We start from the raw sequence: 18,932 nt of genomic DNA on the forward strand, positions 1-18,932 counted from the left end.
TGGCTGGCATTTCATAGAGTTGATTATCGCATTTTAATTGATCAACGAGAATCAATTATGCCTACCAAGTGGGAGTCATATGCCACTATAACATGTCTTTGACAGAACGATACGTTTCTGAACTGCAGTTAGTGGCCTCACCTACCACCCAAGTGTTAATTGTGTAGCAAAATTTGGCAGAAATTAGCCTCATGCGGGGCACCAAAAAAGATATGTAGCAAAAATTGTTGCAGAAATTAGCCTCATGCAGCTGCACCAAGGCTAATTTCTGGAACAATTTTTGCTACAATTGTTTTCTCATTTATTGTTGGTCTGATTTCTTTCTGCTATCCTGTTTCCTTTCCACTCACCCCAGCCAGTTGATGCAGATAGTTGCCCAGCCTGAGCCTGGTTCTGCTTGAAGTTTCTTCTTGTTAAATAAGAGGTTTTGTTGTTGGTTGTTTTTCCTTCTCTCGCCAAAAAGCTGCTCAGAGGGAAACATCTGGATTTGTTGGGTTTCTCTTGTAGTAAAATATTGTAAGGTCTTCATCTTAAGATTACTTATGTTCTTATGTTACTTGGCATTAAATATTTAACACTGAACTGAAGTGAATTGACAGTTTTGGAATTATTTGCACCCGAGTGACAGAACTGTCAATGCATCTATTGGGACCGTCTTATCTTGTTATAGAAAAATCACCTGCATTCCCTTTACTGTTTGCCGTATACATGCTACCACTGGGTCAATTTATGTACTACTAAGTATTTATTTTCTTTTTTATGCAGATGATACACAGATCTATTTATGCGTTATTCCAGCTGACTTCACCTTAGTCACAGGCTGTTTTGCAGACATGAAGTCTACAATGTCTGGTAACTTTTGAAAGTTGAACAAGGACAAAACTAAAGTGATGGTAATGAAACTCAAGCACATGGTATGAATAGACAAATTTTAGCTTCCGAGGGTTTGCAGTGCAGTGTAGTTGCACGACAAACTCCATCTTTTTTTTTTCGTAAAGTGAGCAACAAGAATATTTCCATAGTTTGGTTGAAATTCATATACATTTTTAAGTGTTTGAAGATACAACTGTCACTTAAATGTAAGCCATGCAAGAGATATTAAGAACAAATGGAATGGTGAGTTTTTACTAGCAAAAATTAAAAGACAGCACAATGGCCTTTATTCATCATTCCTTCTTCTGATGATTTCTTTACTTGTGATGCATTTGCACAGAAATATTACCAAGCCAAGCTGCTAAACTTTGACAGCTTGTGCTGCATCCTCAGTGCCTGCAGGAAATGAAAGCTTACTTAGCAATCATAGCCTAAATTATAAGAAGAGTGTGACCTCTGCCTGCACTGCATCTTCCCCTCAGAGTGAATGTTTCAAATCCTTCATTTGCTCTGCACAATTAAGTAAATGGAGCTACACGCTACTTGTGTTCATTCGCATATATTGTGAAATGCCACACTTAAAACAACCTACGAGATCCAACATATCATTAATATTTTTTACATTGATGTTTGGCTGATAATATTACCAACACAATGGAACTACTCACAATGTCAGACTAATATTTTAGTAATTTCACCAATCAGTCAGCACTGATAAAATCAGGATTATTTTAAAGTTTACATCATTAATGCCAGTCAGTGATGCACAGCTGTCTTTCATGCTTTTGTCTGGAGTTTGTCTGGATTAGTGTACCTCATTATGTCCCAGGTTGCTCAAGAAATCCATCAACCAGCACCAATTTGTACAAGATACTACAGGTTCTTAGTTCTTACAAGCACATTTCCTCTACTCTCACTTCTTTTCACTGGATACTACTGATGTTCAGAACAGATTTTTTAATTTTATTGCCTTTTTTTAAAAAATCACCTTGTGGCCTTGTTCCATCTTACATTATTGATCTTCTCACCTCTTACACTGCAGCTCGTACTCTCAGATCTGCAGACCAGCTGCAGCAGAAAGCTTGAGACGAAGGCTGGTAGGGATTCTGCCGTAAGGCCTTCACATCTGTGGGTAACCTTCAGTGGAGAATAAGCCAAGTTACCTTGATGTTTACTAATAAAATGCTTTTGAAAGCTCATTTTTATACACTGGTTTTTAATGGGAGTATGTCTTTTTAATCGAGCTTTTATTCATTTATTTTTCAGAATTTTATTTCATTATTTTTTATCTATGTCTCTAAATCTTGATTGCATTGTGCATCTTTTATTAGTATTTTAGGTGCTATACAAATAAAGTTATGTTTTATTTTTATCATTATGTAACTAATCAGAGAGCCGCAGTGTGTTTCCACAGATGCTTCAATAACAATAAAACAATAATTAGTTAATTTGTCCATCAACTTTTTTGTTTGTTTTTATTCACTGATGCTACACGTCATCAATGTTCTTGTCTTCAATCATTTTTAGTTTAGTCTTAGTTTCATTTGCCCTGTGAAAAATAGGTTGTGAGTAAATATTGTGTCATCATTTTCAATGACAAAATGAACACTGCTTCTATGATGGGATAATGCTACCTTCTCCAAGGTGTTTAATCCCTGTTATACATTATGAAATTGAGGCAATTTTCTGAAACACACCTTTCAGTATAAACTGATATAGTTCTACAAAGCAGTACCCAAAGGCAGACGATGGAGAACATGTCAGATTCAATATTTTGCTTCAGTACTGCTGAATTTCTGACAATTTTGCCATAAATAAATTATGTAAATCCAAATAAAATGGAGTGAGCCTGGCTTTTGGTGCCCTTGGGGAGTTGCCCATTTTGACTTGTTTGTAGCACTTAGGTAAGTCATTTGTATGTTTTCATAGTGATCTAAAACAATATACTACATGCTAAATCTTGTTCTGAGCAGTGATATCGGCTTCATTGGAATCAACATCAAAACTAAACCATCTAGCAATAGATTACACTCTTAACATATGAGCATGTTTAGAGAATTCACACAATGAACATTTGCCATCATGTACTAATAAAAGCTGTCACATTTTTACATGCATGTAATTAGCAAACATCGCTGGGGTTATTGTACATTGTAAATTTGTACAATGATTTGGAGTACAATCATGTTGATGTAAACACAACCATCTGCCACCAATTTTTTTTACCACCAAACTACCTACAAACAGTCAAAGCTACATTTACAGCAATACCTACTTGCTGTGCCAACTTCTCTTGGAGCACTTTCCACGGCTGAGAACACCTACTGAACTAAATCTAAAATATCACGTCAACAGAAAACCTAAGAAGGGATACGTACCAGATGGTTCTGTCGACAGGGTATTTGAATGACAGACGATATCTGGAAGGTGAAATATAAAAATACCAGAGTAGTTGTCATGTGGAACACAAATGTCAGCAAAATGAATGTTATTCAGCATTATTCAATGAAAGGTTGGCTGATTTAACATTTTGAAAATTGTTTGGAACTGAACATGACATATTATCTTCAATAGTACTGAAGAAAAAGCATTGGCATGGAGAAGCAACACAACCAGGAGTGATCTGACTTACTCTTTTACGCCTATTTTGGTCTTTGCAGGGAGGCTGTCATTAGCAATAAAGGTGCAAACATTGTGAGATGATCAAATTTATTGGCTTTCTTTCCCTACATGGTTGATGGATCTATTTTAATCTCAGAGAACGTTGTGGGAGAGCTAAGCAAGTTCACCACTTTCTCATTTGATGCTATCTGACCTCATCCCACTTGGCATGCGCAGTCCAATATGTGCATATCCAAATATGAACCAGACTTCAGACATCAGCAATCACACGTGTGCTGTCTATATTAAAATCTGATTTCCTCAGCATCTTTAAAGTGACACAGTGGTTTCAGCCGAGCCTGTATCATTATATAACTATTTATATGACCAAGCTGGTTTGACGGAGGAATTTGTAACCAGAATGACCTGCAGTCAGTGGGAGCCGTATGGAAAAAAATCATTGCAGCAGGAGATTCGAATATGATGAATGTCCACTGTTGAGCGATTTTACTGCACCACTGGACAAACCTTAGATTGTGCACGAGCACAGAAAAGACAAAACAATTTGCTACAGTGTGACAGCTAACTTTAAACATGATAATCTCTGTCAATTCCGATGCTCAGATGAAAACAACTGCAACGGACAAAAGCAGAAAATGCAGTCAACTGAAACCAGACATGTTCTTGTTGGACAGTAAATCTAAAATTGCAAATGCAAACCAACTTAGAAGACATAGCTGAGCAAACAGCACTGTCAGTGTAATAAGCAGCTTTTACTGTCTCTGCAGGGTGATAACCAGAGCCAGCGTCAATCAGGTAAGATCTTAGGATTATTTACAACTTCTGGACTCTTGTCCTTTTACCTTTCAAGCTTGATCAAACCTTTATGACTTTAAAGAATGGAGTCAAATGTATCTCAGGCTTTAAAATTATACATTAATATAATACATATTGATATTTAATATCCTTTGTTAATATTTTAGATTTAATATTCAAAATTAACATTTTGCAATTTTAATAATCCTGTAGATTTTACCGCTTATTTTCAGAAGTGCGCAGAGATGATACAGAGGAGGAACAAAGCCATAAAGGAAAAGAGACAGGATCACAGAACAAAGACTGGATATTAGTTGGATATCCCTTTTATCACCATGGACAATGTGGGATCTGGACAATCAGATAGATGAGCTTACAACCCCAGAGAACAATGGACTTGAGATGAATCGAGACTCGGCTATTGTGCGTTTCATAGAGAAATGGCTGCAGGAATTACTCCAGATCCCATTGTTACCATCAACACCTTTCAGACGGTTCGGGCAGAACCGTCAAAAAAAGAGTGAAGAGGTTGCTGCTTTATTAACCACAAATGATACCACCTAACCCATTACACGGAAAGGACATTTCTGCAGCTAACATATCGAACTGTTAGCCATGAAGCTACATCTATACTGCATTCTCTGAGAGTTTCCACGTGCCATTCTAGCTGCTGTTTACAGTTTGTTACAATGAGGCTCCAGACTCTGCATCCTAGTGTTTTCTTGTATTTTTGTAAACATTTTACAGCAAGAAAAGTAATTTCCCCTGAACATTTAAAGACTTTTGGACTCAAATTCTTGTTGCACACATCTCTAATATATACAAAGTAATATATCCATAAGCATGGTAACATAATCAACATACAAAAGGGGCTAATACTGCAAAGAGAACACGGCCAGTGGGAGTTACTAAATCAAAAATACTAATAAAATCAAAAGATCCAATTGCTATGAAAGACATGGCAGCAACACTCCTGCTCCTAGTGTAGCATCAAAGGGCAACTAACAAGTGGGTGCAGGTGTAAGAAACTAGCATGGCCTGGCCCAGATTACAGGCAGAAACTCAGAACAACAAATGAAGCTCTGAGATTTAAGTAACATCTTAAAAATAGCTACAAAGACAACAAGTAACCACTAACAGGGACAAGACTGTTAGCAAGAGTCACAGATTTACATAAAAGCCATAAAGGCAGCAAGAGCCACAGAGGCAAACTGCACACATCAAATCACAGCTGCCAGGTTGGTAGCAGATTTATATTCAGGTGTGGTCATTGCTGCAGCTTGATTGGAGAGCAGCACTGGGCAGCGGTCCAATCAGTCAAGAGGATAGGTGTGGAGAGGAACGAGGGCTGGAGAGCAGGAGTGGAGCTCGAAAGGCCAATCAGCCAAGACGACAGGCAGAATGCTCATGAACTAGTCATGATATCAGGAGTCCACACAAATCATCTTCACACACAAAGCTCAGGAAGGGTCCATCAAAAGGAAGGAAGGCATACCAGGAGCATGTTTAGGCAGAACCAGGCTAGTTTCCCTACTGTAGCACTTTGAGATTCTGTATGTAAAGTGCATTATAAATGAAAGGCATTATTATTATTATTAGTTGCTAGTCTGTGTGCTAAGCTAAGCTAACCGGCTGCTGTTTGTAGATTCATATTCAGCATACAAACATGACATGTATCCATTTTTTTTTCTCCGAGCCAAGAAAGAAAGTATGCATTCCTCTAATGTCAGACTATTCCTTTGACATATTTTCACATTCTTTAATATTTCAGCGAAACACCTGTTCTATTGATACGCTAATTATCAATAGAAGAACAGGTGCTTTTCTTTCCAGCAGGTGTAAAGTAGTGCGAGTACCTTGTGGTTGGCAACTCTCACGCTTCTGGCATAAGACATCTGCTTACACGTGTTTCACGCTTTCATTAATCTCTCAGCTACAAAACCAAGTAGTTATATAGTAAGTTATATAGTTTAAACAGGTGGTCTCTACACACAAGACAAGGTCTGAGCATCCGACTTTCACCATATTTCAGCACCAATATTGGTCCGTATACATCACAGGATGCACCAAAGACGCAGTTCTTGTGACTTTGATAGAGATGCAGAAAAAAAAAATCACCAAATCATTTAACACCTTTCATGCATGTGGTACTTCACCTCATTTACTTTGCTCTACAATTCCACATCTACTACAACATAACATTTATGTAAAATACAACTTTACTGTCTGGCACTGTAGTAGGTCAGATCAATATAAATAACCAGTAATTGGAGCTCCAGTTTATTTCGCTGTTTCTAGCTGTTTGTAGAAATCTTTCCTCTGAGTTAATTAAAAACTTGCAGCGTCAGAATCTATGTAAGCCTCTCCAAAGTGAGACAGTTGCACACAAATGGCACACCAGAGGCAGCTTTAATGATTATTTACAAGGTAATGTAATGTAAAATGAGATTTGTTACATAGCAAGCACCTTCGGGTTTAATCAGAATAGTTAAAATACCAAATGATACTCTGACTTGAAAATAACAATAATGAAGACACTGCTTAATCTAAATGTTCCAGTAGGTCCTGGCATCATTACTGTTGTCATGAAGGAGAAATAGAAGAAGAAGAAGAAGGAGAAGAAGAAGAAGAGAGAAGAAGAAGAAGACGAAGAAGACTTATATTGCACCCTTAGGAACAGCGTTCACAAGGTGCTTTGACAGTCAAAACATGCAAACACAGAGAGAATCTAGCAAGACATAAGGAGACAACACAGAGCAGTCAAATGAAATAAATAGCAAAAATGATAGCAAATTAAATGAATAACTAGCTAGATTAGCGCGCACATCATACAAAGGAACTATGCTGTTTAAAAACTGACAAATAAGACTAAAGTTTAAAAGTTAGAAATGGAAAATTAAAGGTGACATCACACCAAAGAACTAGGCAGCTAAAATTAAAATATAGCAAGAGAGAACATAAAATAAACAGGACATAATACAGAATAGAACGCTAAAAGTAATTAAAGTTAAAAGCAAGCTTCCCATCAAAGCAAATCTATAAAAGTGGGTTTTAAAAAGTGATTTCAAAGAAGTTAATGTACTGTTGAAGTTAATCACAGCTTGGCGTCCATACTACAAAATAGTAAACAGTATTGCCAGTGGTGATAAGAATAGTGAAGTGTTCCTTTAAGGGGGGCAGCCTTACCTAAACACAATCTGTGAGGTGGCTGCTGAGTCTTGCCTTCTAGTTCATGCCACTTTAAAGACATCAAAGGCGGTGTCAGCAGAGAGCATGTCATCCCTATCAAGCCATACATGCATTAAGGTCAACCTTGACAAAGTCAACATCCTTCAGCTACTGAACTGATCCAACCTGCAAACAAGAGCTGACTGAGACTTTCTGCCTCTGCTCACATGACATAAATACACCAAGCACAATGCAACCAAATTAAAGTAAATAGCTAACATACTCAGTTTATGAAACTGCACAGTAATCATGGAATTACACACTGTAAACAATAGGTTTCCAATGTCAATGCACTTTTATTATTAAAAAATCTCACATGGTTGTCTTTTTAATGAACACACTACATATGAGAAAACTCTTTTTTTTACAGCGTGGCATCCCTTTAAACTCATTGCAGTTCATGTTGTTGTCATGATTAAAACACACTGTCTTTTCATGCATTATTCCTGTGCTGGAGTACATAAAGCACCATGTGGTCAAGGTCTAAAACTGTTCTGACCCTGTGTATTTATTTCACTTAACCATCTGGCTGCTCTAAATTGCAAGGTCACTTTTCATCCTTGTTTACTCTCAACCTCAGCTCCAATTGTTATAATCACTGAGGTTTGGCATCTAACGCTACAATTCAAGATCTTTCACAAAAAAAAAAAAATCTGCATTTTTACAAGCTAAATTCTGATCACTTGCCTTTAACAATTCGTTTTTTTCCCCTTTACAAACGCCAAATCTGCAAAATGTTTGCATACTCTGCAAGTCAAGAAAATGTCACATTGATGCATATCACAAACAGAAAAAAGAAGCATTAGTTTGTTAAACGCATTAAAAAGACAGACACTCTACTATGCAACAGTGCATATTCTGTTTTTCAGATACAAGGACACATTTAAATGTATCTTGTCTAAGAATTGATCGCAACAGAAATGTGTGTGACTCATCTCAGCGGAAATAAAGCAGTACAATGCATCCTGAAAACACAACACACAAGAGTCAAAACTAGACAATGCAATTTCTTGTAGTTAGAGAATAATTAAAGTCCAGCTTCCTCAATGGGCAGCAGACGGCCACAAACAGACACATTTAATAGTGGCACATTAAAATTTAAACAGACATAAATAAAGTCTTTAAGTAGGTAAAAGAAACAAACAGTGATCATGTTTCTGCTTGTGGCTCATCACTTGGCAGACTTGCATCTAGACTGGGTTTTCTCATCTGATGAATTAGATGTTGTTAGTACTGGCCACAGTTTTTGTGTGTGCTCTTCTAAAAATATGACAAAAAGAGAAGCTTACTGGAGAAGTGAAGTCCCTGTTGAGTCTATCCAGGTACTACAGAGGCTAAAATACAGTACAATGACTAACCAACATTCCAATTAAATGTGTAGGAAGCAGCCTGCACCTGTGATTTCCTTCCTGCCTACAGTGTAGGTGTGGCCCTGTTTTCCTCAACTAGGCATGGTGGGATTTTGAGCTCCAATGCACACTTAGAAAACACAAGGAGCTGTACTGTTGCACTCAGATATGAAATTGTGTTCTCATTTCAGTTAGCACATGCGGAGGTGTGATATGCTTTGTTCTTTGTGTTCAAAACCTTAAACTAACAGACTATTATTTAATCTTCAGTTATTACTATAATTGGAACATATGTTAACACACACTGGAATGATTTTGAATAAGGAAAAAAAGGTGACATGAGGTCACAGGGGATGATCTCCTATTTGTTGGTTTTATAATGCAATATGCACATGTAATAGATGTAAAATATGCATGTAAATAGAAGAAGCAACAAATAATATGACTCTGCATTATATTTAGGATTTCTGAACATGCAACACAATTATAATAGCATCCATTCTATATTTATGAAATTGGTTGAGTATTCTCAACAAAAACACACTTTCAATAAGACATGAAATAACGTATTAAATATTTTTGACTCTCGTACAGGAAACATTTCATTTTTGTATTTTCAGTCTGCATAAAATCCTCTGAAAGGACACCGTGAATAAATTTGTGTTCCTCCCATCGTTCTGTTGCATTCTACAATCAATACACAAACGGCAGAGGACCGTGTAACACCCGATACGACGCGTCTCGGGGTGGAGGCTCGTCTGCAGCCCTGTCGAGTTCTCATCGCTGGGACTGTCCACTCACACAAAGTAATGAGATCATCCTGGGTGAAGTGATGCTGAAAATGAATCATCTCCTCCCTATCCCCTAACGGCACGGTGGGCACATTTCTCCTGAACCTTGTACTCCGAGGCCATCCATCCTCCTCCACCACGCAGCGCAACGGCTTCACTCATCACAGCTGCAGCACCCCCACAGCCCCGACCCCACCAACAAAAGCACCTGACAGGAACCTCGCATTTAATCCAATCACAGCCGTACAGGTCGAATCTGGAAAGAGCCTTCCTATAAGAGGTATTATGATTTTTTCCATTTTGAGTGCTTATTCACTTCAGGTCTAAATTCAACCACAAATTGCTACAGAAAGATTCAGTTATTGTTTGGCCAGGTAACGATCTATATTTGTTGATAAAGGTATAGCAGCACTGTAGATACACAGTAATACCCTTGTATCTTCAGGACATGTTTTCTATTAAGAGAAAGTGGCTATTTCAGGTTAACACAATTTTGCTCTGAGACAAAAGTATAAGAACATTCCTGTGGGTAATGAAATCACAATGCACAATGAGTGGTGGGGTTGAAGGATGGCCACGGTTCTTATCCATTAGACCTTGCAGCCTGTTTTTATGCTGCCCCGATATTAGGACAAAGCGCATTTGATGAATTCCTGCTAGGAGAGGCCTTTTTGTGGACAGACACAAACATAAACAATAAGAAAAAAGGAGGTTGCAATGTGGCGGCGAAGATAACGCCTCATCTATCACACCTCAGTAAGTGTAATAGGAAAAGAGAGTTTAAAGGATTAGAATAATCACAGATGTCAGGGGTAATTTTTCACCATGCAAAGGATATGAGTTGCCACGCTGAGAGCAAAGCTGGGGCTGGGACTACCGCCTGGGTAAGTCAGGGGGGAAATGGCTCGGGTCACAAAGGCCAGGTGACTGGCAGTGAGACGGGAGACAAAATCGACACAACCACGCTGCAGGGACGGACATCCAACGGAGGGCAAGCAGGCTTTTGTTCAGGTGACCTGCGGCAGAAAGCGAGGGCTCCACTGCACGCTCTAAAGGCGGCCGTGCGAAAACAGAGGGCCGGTATTTGTGATGTATGACTCACACCGGTCACACGTATCCACACGAACGAGCCTACAGTGGCTATTTGACATGCAAATTCTTGTGTAAAGGAGCAGAAGAGCCACAGCTACTGTCGAGGTACCGGTTTATTGCGAGTGTAAGCAGCTCATCACACGATTGGTTCATTGCGAATCCATTTACTGTGCAGTGCATTAATCATGCTGCGGGCTGCCAAGGTTCACCGTTTATGCTACTCTGTAGATTACGACAGAGGGTTGTTGGAAATTCTGCTTAATAGCAAGGAAACTCTCATTATGCTCGCTGCATTCATTCATTTTTTCAGTGTTGTGTGTGGCCTTACATACATGCTCAAAGAAGCCAGTAAGAAAAGCATGAAGCATGGGACTAACTGACGAATCTGTAGATTTGTGGTCGAGATTCAGTTTTCTCTGCATGCTAAACAGTGCAATCACCAAGTTGAAAAGCATATTACGTGGCTATTTATGGAAATATCTAGTTGTGCTGTAGATAGAGATATCATTATGAGATTCTCAGTCTCCCCATCAGACTTCCCTGGGCCCCCTCTCAATTACATTCCTCTTGCAGAGTTGCACTAAGTGGGGTTCTGACATAATATTCTCTGCTAATGTGATGTTACCAGATTGCAGAATAAGACTGCATTACAAAAAGGTTATATGAATTAACCTAAATGTAAAAATAGCGCATGAACGCACACACACAGCATCCACCCCAAGTATCCCACACATACAGACCACAGTGCGCACTTACTTATTACATTAATAGTTTTCCCTCACCAGTCATGCACAAAGAGAGCTGATTTTCAAAAGCCATCACGATCATTTTGCAAGTGTGAATCTTGATCAGAACCAACCATATACATCGCAGCTGAGGCTGAGCACTGAGTACATGTATATTAAAAATAGGCATGCTGCATGCGTCAGGCATCAAGAGGCACGTGGATTCATGAAGCATCACACGCAGTCGCATTGTTCATCAACATCAGATAAGTCTTCAGACAGGACGTGATGGATGGAAGTGCCAGAGGGAAAGTCACTTCCACTAACTTATTCTAACTGCTGTGAATGAGAAGAGCTACAGGAAGGCTTACGTGCTGCTGCACAGCAGGTAGCGTCACAGGGAGCACTGTAGTGTGCATTTGTATATAATCTACAAGGACAAGAGGACTGTCATCCAAACATGCGGGTGTGTAGTGATACTGGAAAACTGACAACAATTGGATTGCTATGGTTTTGCAATATGAAGCAGGTCTAGTGACCATGCGCTTCATCAGAGGGTCTTTTGAGCTTTTCCAAGACAGAATATTCAAGAGCAAAAGTGAAATGGAGAAGACTGACTGGACCACAAACCATCCAATCTCACTTCTGCCATGCAATGTGACCAAGCAGGATCCTGCTAAACCTCTGGAGGCTCCAGATCTCACAAAGTACAACAATCATCTCATCTATGTACTTGTCTAGTAAACACTCAACTACATTGACAAGGACTACAATAGTTACAGGAGACAGCAATGGAACTCACTTGTATGTTATCAATCCAACAGTGGCTCATAGCTGTGGTTGTGAAGTCAAATGGCTAAAATATAAGCTCCCATCACAGACAGAAGCTTCCTATTTAAGACAGTAAAATCTATACATGGCTCTAAGGCACTAAGCTGCTCTAAAGACCACACAGCAGTCTTCCCTGAGTCCAATATGTCCTCAGTTGGAATAAATTGCCAGTTTATGCAAGTCAAGGTTTTATCTGACCAACCAACTGCCAATCTTATTTTTTACTTTCCTAAAATCCACACGTTACTCAACTCATAAAACGTGCATTTAGGATGTTTGGGGAGACTTAAATTATCCCCCCTAAAATACATAATTTTTGGATTTCCATTCTGATGATGAGGTGATATTTTACCTGTAACCAACCTGAATAGCATCTATTTAAGAGTCTACAGTAAGTGTGAGTGTGACAGGTTCACGTTACAGTCTTTCTATCAGTGTTGTGCAGGTGTTGCTTGACTTGAAGCTGTTTTTGAAAACATGCACCACCACTAATGTGTTAGTGACGCCGGCACTACAGAGGATTTGTTTGGAAACTAGACTCGGCCCCCGCCTTCTTTCTGAAGTACTTGTCCTCAGTCATCTTCCCCTTGTAACTCACAGTCTGACTGAAAAGCCTGTTTGTAAATTTCCAAACTTCATTGTGGCATATTGGTAGTTCCTGCAGACACCAGATGTCCCTTTATTTCGGCTGAGGATGATATTTATTTCTCCGCAAATTATATTGTGAGCGTGCAGTTGTTTGCTTTTAATATTGCCTTAGTAATCCTGTGCTGAACTGCGGCTACAGATATTACTATAAAAATCTAAATCGGGAATATTGGCACTAGTACAGCAAAACAAACAGACAAAAAAAAAAAATCTTTTTTTCTTGACAAGCATAAATGAAAACATCATCCCACTGACAGATGATATATTTCTAGGGAAATATCAAACAGAAGCAATAATCTGCTTTCCAGGAAAACAAATATGTGGCATGGCTAAGAAGATTAGGCTTAAATCATGGGTGACCACTGAGAAAAGGTTGCCATCTTACATAATAGATAAGCAATTATGGTCTGTTTGTTCAAAGTCCTGAAACAAATACTGATTAGTTCACAACCAGGTTTAGATGAATAATTGATGGTTAAAACTACAGTCGTGGAAAAACAACAACAACACAACCAGGAATTATTTATGATATTGTGTTTAAATTACCAATGCAATGTATGGACAGCACTTTCCTGCAGTTGGACTATTTTTAGCATGAGAGAGGGCAAAAAGAAAAAAAAGAAAAAGATGAAAGTAGCTCCCAGTTCAGTATGCTACAGTACATGGTAATTCCATTCACAATCCTTCAAAGCGGTGAAAGTGAAGGCTCTGATTTATTCATAAGCCGGGTTTCTTCTGCCAGGGAGCATTAGACAAAGGCAGAACACACAAAGGTAACAATTCTGCTGAGAAAAGCAAATTACAAATCAAAACAAATCAAACTAAGGTGTGAACAGTTTACTGTACTGTAGCGCTGCACTGGCTGGCGGTACATTGGAGCTGCTGGACTCGGCAGCTGAAAAGTGAAGCTCCGGTTTTGAGCAGGTTTGTTAGCAGGATTCTTTCATTGATTCTAATACTACGGTGTACTACGCTCCTCCGTGGCTTTGAGGTTTCTTGCAGCTCCATGTCAGGAATAATTCAACATGACTGTAGCCGCACAGCCTCCATCACGCCTCTGTCAGTCTCTATCAGAGAGTGAAGGTCACCACTCTGTCCTGCTTACCTGGCCTCCTGCAGCCAGACCACATGTCCTCCTCCCTGGATCCTTCCTGACTGCTGTGGAAGCTGCTCACCAACACACTTATTTCAGTCACTATTGTCAAAAAGTCTAATATCGGACTGGCCTAACAGAGCAGAGAGTTTTTCAACATTTTAAGGTTCTGGGTTCCAAAAAAATATGTTTTTTTTCCCCCCATTTCATTTTTTTCTGTTAGTACATCTGTAGTCTAGAGCTCCAGAGCACTGTGTCAGTGCTGAGGAAATATTGTTCTGCTATAGGGGGGAAAAATGCTCTGGCACATCTGTATTTCTTTAAAAACCAATCACAGTCATCTTGGGTGGTGTTTTAAGCCGTCTGATCTCATGTCTGATTAGTTAATTTCCCTTCTACATCATTAGCAGACTTGCCAATTCACTGCATGCTGCTGCCATTTTTTATTCCAAGCTATTAAACTGGTTGATTCCTTTAAAATGATCCTTTGCTGCATAGCTCTTCCCAGCACAATCTACTACCCTTGAGAGACAGCAGCTAATAAATAATCACAGCGTAATAATCGCACGTCCTCTCCGGACTCATCTCAAACTGGCAACAATCAAATTAAATGACAACATAAAGTAATGCATGCCGTCTCTCTGGTGAGCCTCGTCCACCGAAAAGATTATTTTTAATAAAGAAAAATTACTTTTAATCCAGGGCCTGTGGAGCCCCTCAGGTGTGATCAGGTCACATTTGATCCATATCTCTTAGTGCAATCCGTCCTTCACTGTAGTATGTATGTCGCACAAACAATCAGATGTTGCTACAATGCACAAGCTTAAGGAGACATAGTACGCATGTAGGTTAAAAAAAATTCAAAAAATTTGAAATTAATCCCTGAGAAAGTTAATCTGACCAAATTTCTTAGCTGTGACTGTTGCTACTGATTTACATGCAACTAATAAATAATACTGCACTAATATGGGCTGAACATTGCTGATATCAACTTTAATTGAGTACCAGGAGACAATTACATAACATCATATACAATATACTGTATACAATATTAAACAGTACAATGTAATATATAAAATACTGTAGTTTGACATATTTAAAATAGGTAAACATTTTTGTTGTGCAACTATATTGCAATTCTGTCTTAATGATGAAAAAGAAAAGAAAATTGTAAACAATTATATTTTTGTTTCATGTAGATAAGCAATTTAATGTTTAATGTTGGTAAACATCAGTTTGACTATTTTTCATCTCTTTGCATCCATTTGCCACAATGATTAAATATAAAATGCCATATGGAGGGTGGAGCTGACAAACATCCAGCAGGGGAAAAGTGCATTGCTAACAGGGTTAGCTTGCAAGCTAAATAGCTACTAAGCTGAATACCACTTTTAAAAGACAAAAACAAACACGTCCTTTAACTCTGAACAGCAATGTACATTAGCTTTTCTGCTAAGTCCACTCCTGTTAGCGTCAAGAGCATCCACTGTTGTTCTACCTTTTTAGCTAATGTCATGTAGCACACTGACTGGCTAATTTTGATAATAAATATTCACAAGGAGAGACAAGCATCGCTAACAGTGCAACAGGCTAATAGTTAAATAGCTAGTTGGTCTATTAGCTTAAAAACTTCAAATTTAATTAAATTGGTGTTTATTGTACCAAATATTTTAAAGGCTGCAGTTGCAAAATAACGCTAGCAGTCTGCTCACTTGGGAAATGTCGTTCAATATCAATGTACTTTTATAGCTCTGCGTTGGTCTCTACCAATTTCTGCAAAAACAAAAACGTGCACTGATATGCTAAATGTTCACAAGTTACTGTCTCTTTTTGCAATTTGGTGCTGGGCAGTAAGCACACAGTCCATTTATCAGAGCTTTTGGTTGACATTAGCAAAACAATTAGCTAAAATATGCTAAAAACATACTGTGGTGTGGCGGGAAAAGCAGATCTGGTTGTTAATTTAATATGTTTGAGTGACCCTTTTCACACTGCAATTCATTTTATGCGATGTTGACTAAGCTATAATTTTGCAGTGTTCACTTTAACAATTCCTATCTGAATGCTCACACTGTGCAGAAGCTTTTTATATACATGCGAGATCATAGATTCTTTATTTACTTAATTTACTAGGTGGCCATGTAATTACATATCACAGCAGCAGGACAGGGACTGTTTCAAGCTGCAGCTTCTCCTTCTGGGAATAAGCCATCACTTTTACTGTGAAACTCCACAGTAAAATGCAACATAACCATGCCACAGTATAGGCTGGCTGCCTGTCTGGCTAGTGGCCAAGGAAGTATTTTACTTGGAGAGTGGAAGCGACTGACAGATGCCTGAGCAGCAACACAGCATTCATCAAGGCATCTGCAGGCTGTGAATACGGAGGCCGCCTCTGCTCGCATCCACCTGCAGCTATTAAGACTGCCAAATCCCAGGCATGAGAGGAGCTGGGTGAAAGTGTACGCCGGTATCACAGAGCTGACCCCGGTAGACAACAGTCGGCTCTGGGTGTTAAACCACCCCATCCGCTACATACATCACTGTTATCTCTATCACCCCTGTGAAGATTAGCCTTCAGCCAGCGCTACCTACCTGTTCATACTCCCGCTACTGAACAAAAACCCAAAGAGCTCGAGCATCACAAGGTGAAAACCCACATTCTGAAAAGTAGGGAAGTGCGCAGGCATCAACAAGACACCTCCAAAATAAATAAAGTATCACATTAATTAATAAGATTTAATCAGTCTGTTTTTTGTGTGCAAAATCACATTAATAAAATTGTCCCTTTTTGCACACGTTATCAGTCTCAACCCTATTTGAATTAAACAACAGTGGATTAAATGAAATCCCCATCTTGTTTGTATTCTCCCAGAAACAGTGAAGCACACCTGAAAGTTCCTAGACACCAGTTTGGCAAACATTGCATACATTTTGATTTGCAAGGCAATGAAAATGTGCACAGTTGCTGGCAGTCTGAACTTTACATCCAGCTGTATTTTATGCAGACGGCCTGCCTAGTGGAACAAATATAGAAAACCACCGCAATGTGACTTGTTTATGTACTGCATTATTACCTCTTTGTTTTGAATGAAGGAGTCCCGGTGGCCAGAGTGTGTCTGCCTCTGTCATTATGTGGTGATGAGGACATGAAGGGACCCATATGTATTCTCTAGATGACCCTCCTGAGAGTAATCGACTGGGCTACATGAACGTGGCAGGTTTATTAAGTCAGTGCTTAGAAATTAAGCCACAAAGTGGCATATTAATCATCATTTCACTGGAATAAGTGACAGAGGAATGTGATCATTGAATACAGTTTGGGAGGAGGGGGGCTGCATTTGAATGAAAATGGATAATGGCATATTTATTATGCTGTAGAGAAAGACTGAGTGGGAGAGGGGTGAATGGGTGTGTGTAGGGGGGCCAATTTTCCTTTAATGACCCAGCATGAATGGCTGAAAACACGTAAACACAGAGCTAAGGTAACTACAACACTTTGAGATTGAGTTAAGAGCCAAAGAACAGCAAACACACACACACACACACACACACACACACACACACACACACACACACACACACACACACACACACACACACACACACACACACACACACACACACACACACACACACACACACACTCCGTGGCTGGAGGTGGGCACTCTGACACCTTCTAGGATTTCAAAGCATTTATTACTAAGTTCTTCATCAAATCCCCTTTTCAATTAACATCTCAAATACCTGAAACTACAGTCAGGGTATTTTCAGGCAGCATGGATGAGGTTTGGGGGGGAGAAAACCGATATTTCTTTGAGAAATCCACCGCTCACATTGTGATCTCTGCCTGCAGGTGTCTCATGCGCTTGAACCTGATGATCTAAACAGTGGTGGAATTTGGAAAGAAAAAGACGCACTTAATTTCTATCTCTACCACCATCAACTACACCTAGATCCACTCCTCATGTGACAAACTGTGTAATATTTGTAGGATTTAATAATAACCCATCTTCGCAGCACGGACTGCCGAGATGCCAAAGCCCTCTGATTTTTATAACTGTGCGCTGCAGGATGCTGGAACGCAGCATCACGATGTTTCACTCCTCTACGGAATAAACATTCACTGCTGAGCCTTAACTTTTGGTAAAATGCTTTCAAAAGGGGGGATTTGTGTACGTATAAAGCGCATTAAAGGGGATCATGTCCTCCCATACCGCTACATGGTACCTGCGCAAACGCATGGCAAAAGGCTTCTGAAATCTCAACGCGCAGGAAGGAAGGCAGGCACGAAGCACACTGAACTGTACAAAGATCTGCGTGGCACAGTAACTTTGACGGATGCCTTACCTGTTCTGGAGAGGAGACACGACAGGACGCAGAGGAGAGAAAAGGAGAGAGGAGGATGGGGATGAAGCCGGCCAGAGCGCAGAGAAAGACAGAAGCTGCGCTGTGGATGAAAGAAAGGCGAGACGTCCCAGCAGTGAACTCCAAAGTGCGTCTGTCTTTTTTCACCACGCCAATAAAGGACAGTGAAATTCAGACCACTCCCCCCTTATATCAAACTATTCCCAACTGTTTCCTTTCCATCACTGTGTCAGATTCATCTCCAAGCATGTGCAGCCCTTGGTGGTCAACGTGCGTCTATATTCTGGAGTGTTATGTCACATTTATTAATAAGGGGAATCTGAGGTATTCTGCATATGCACCACATGTCCTCAACACAAGTTCATTCATCCATAGGAGTTTTTGCTGAATATTATCACAAATGCCTTTATAATTTGTACTCATAACAGCATTTCATTTCCACATTAAATCTTTAATTTATTTATTTATTTATTTTTTTTAACATCATATCTGGTTGTTTGGGTTCCTCAGGTTCTGC

General features: G+C 39.4%; 1 protein-coding gene across 4 annotated transcripts in view; it reads right to left on the bottom strand.

Annotated features, from left to right (window-relative positions):
• Positions 1 to 18,647, bottom strand: part of LOC111562655 (contactin-4) — a 136,068-nt gene extending 117,421 nt beyond the window's left edge. For 2 of the 4 annotated variants that reach the window (XM_055010937.1, XM_035943982.2), the window contains exon 1: positions 18,398 to 18,647. The gene's annotated coding sequence lies outside the window, so the exon portion shown is untranslated. The remainder of the gene's footprint in view (positions 1 to 18,397) is intronic. The other 2 variants (XM_055010938.1, XM_035943983.2) reach the window with 2 other exon arrangements.
• Positions 18,648 to 18,932: the final 285 nt, after the last annotated feature.

The sequence above is a fragment of the Amphiprion ocellaris genome, chromosome 5 (assembly GCF_022539595.1).
Source record: "Amphiprion ocellaris isolate individual 3 ecotype Okinawa chromosome 5, ASM2253959v1, whole genome shotgun sequence".
NCBI classification, from domain to species: domain Eukaryota; kingdom Metazoa; phylum Chordata; class Actinopteri; family Pomacentridae; genus Amphiprion; species Amphiprion ocellaris.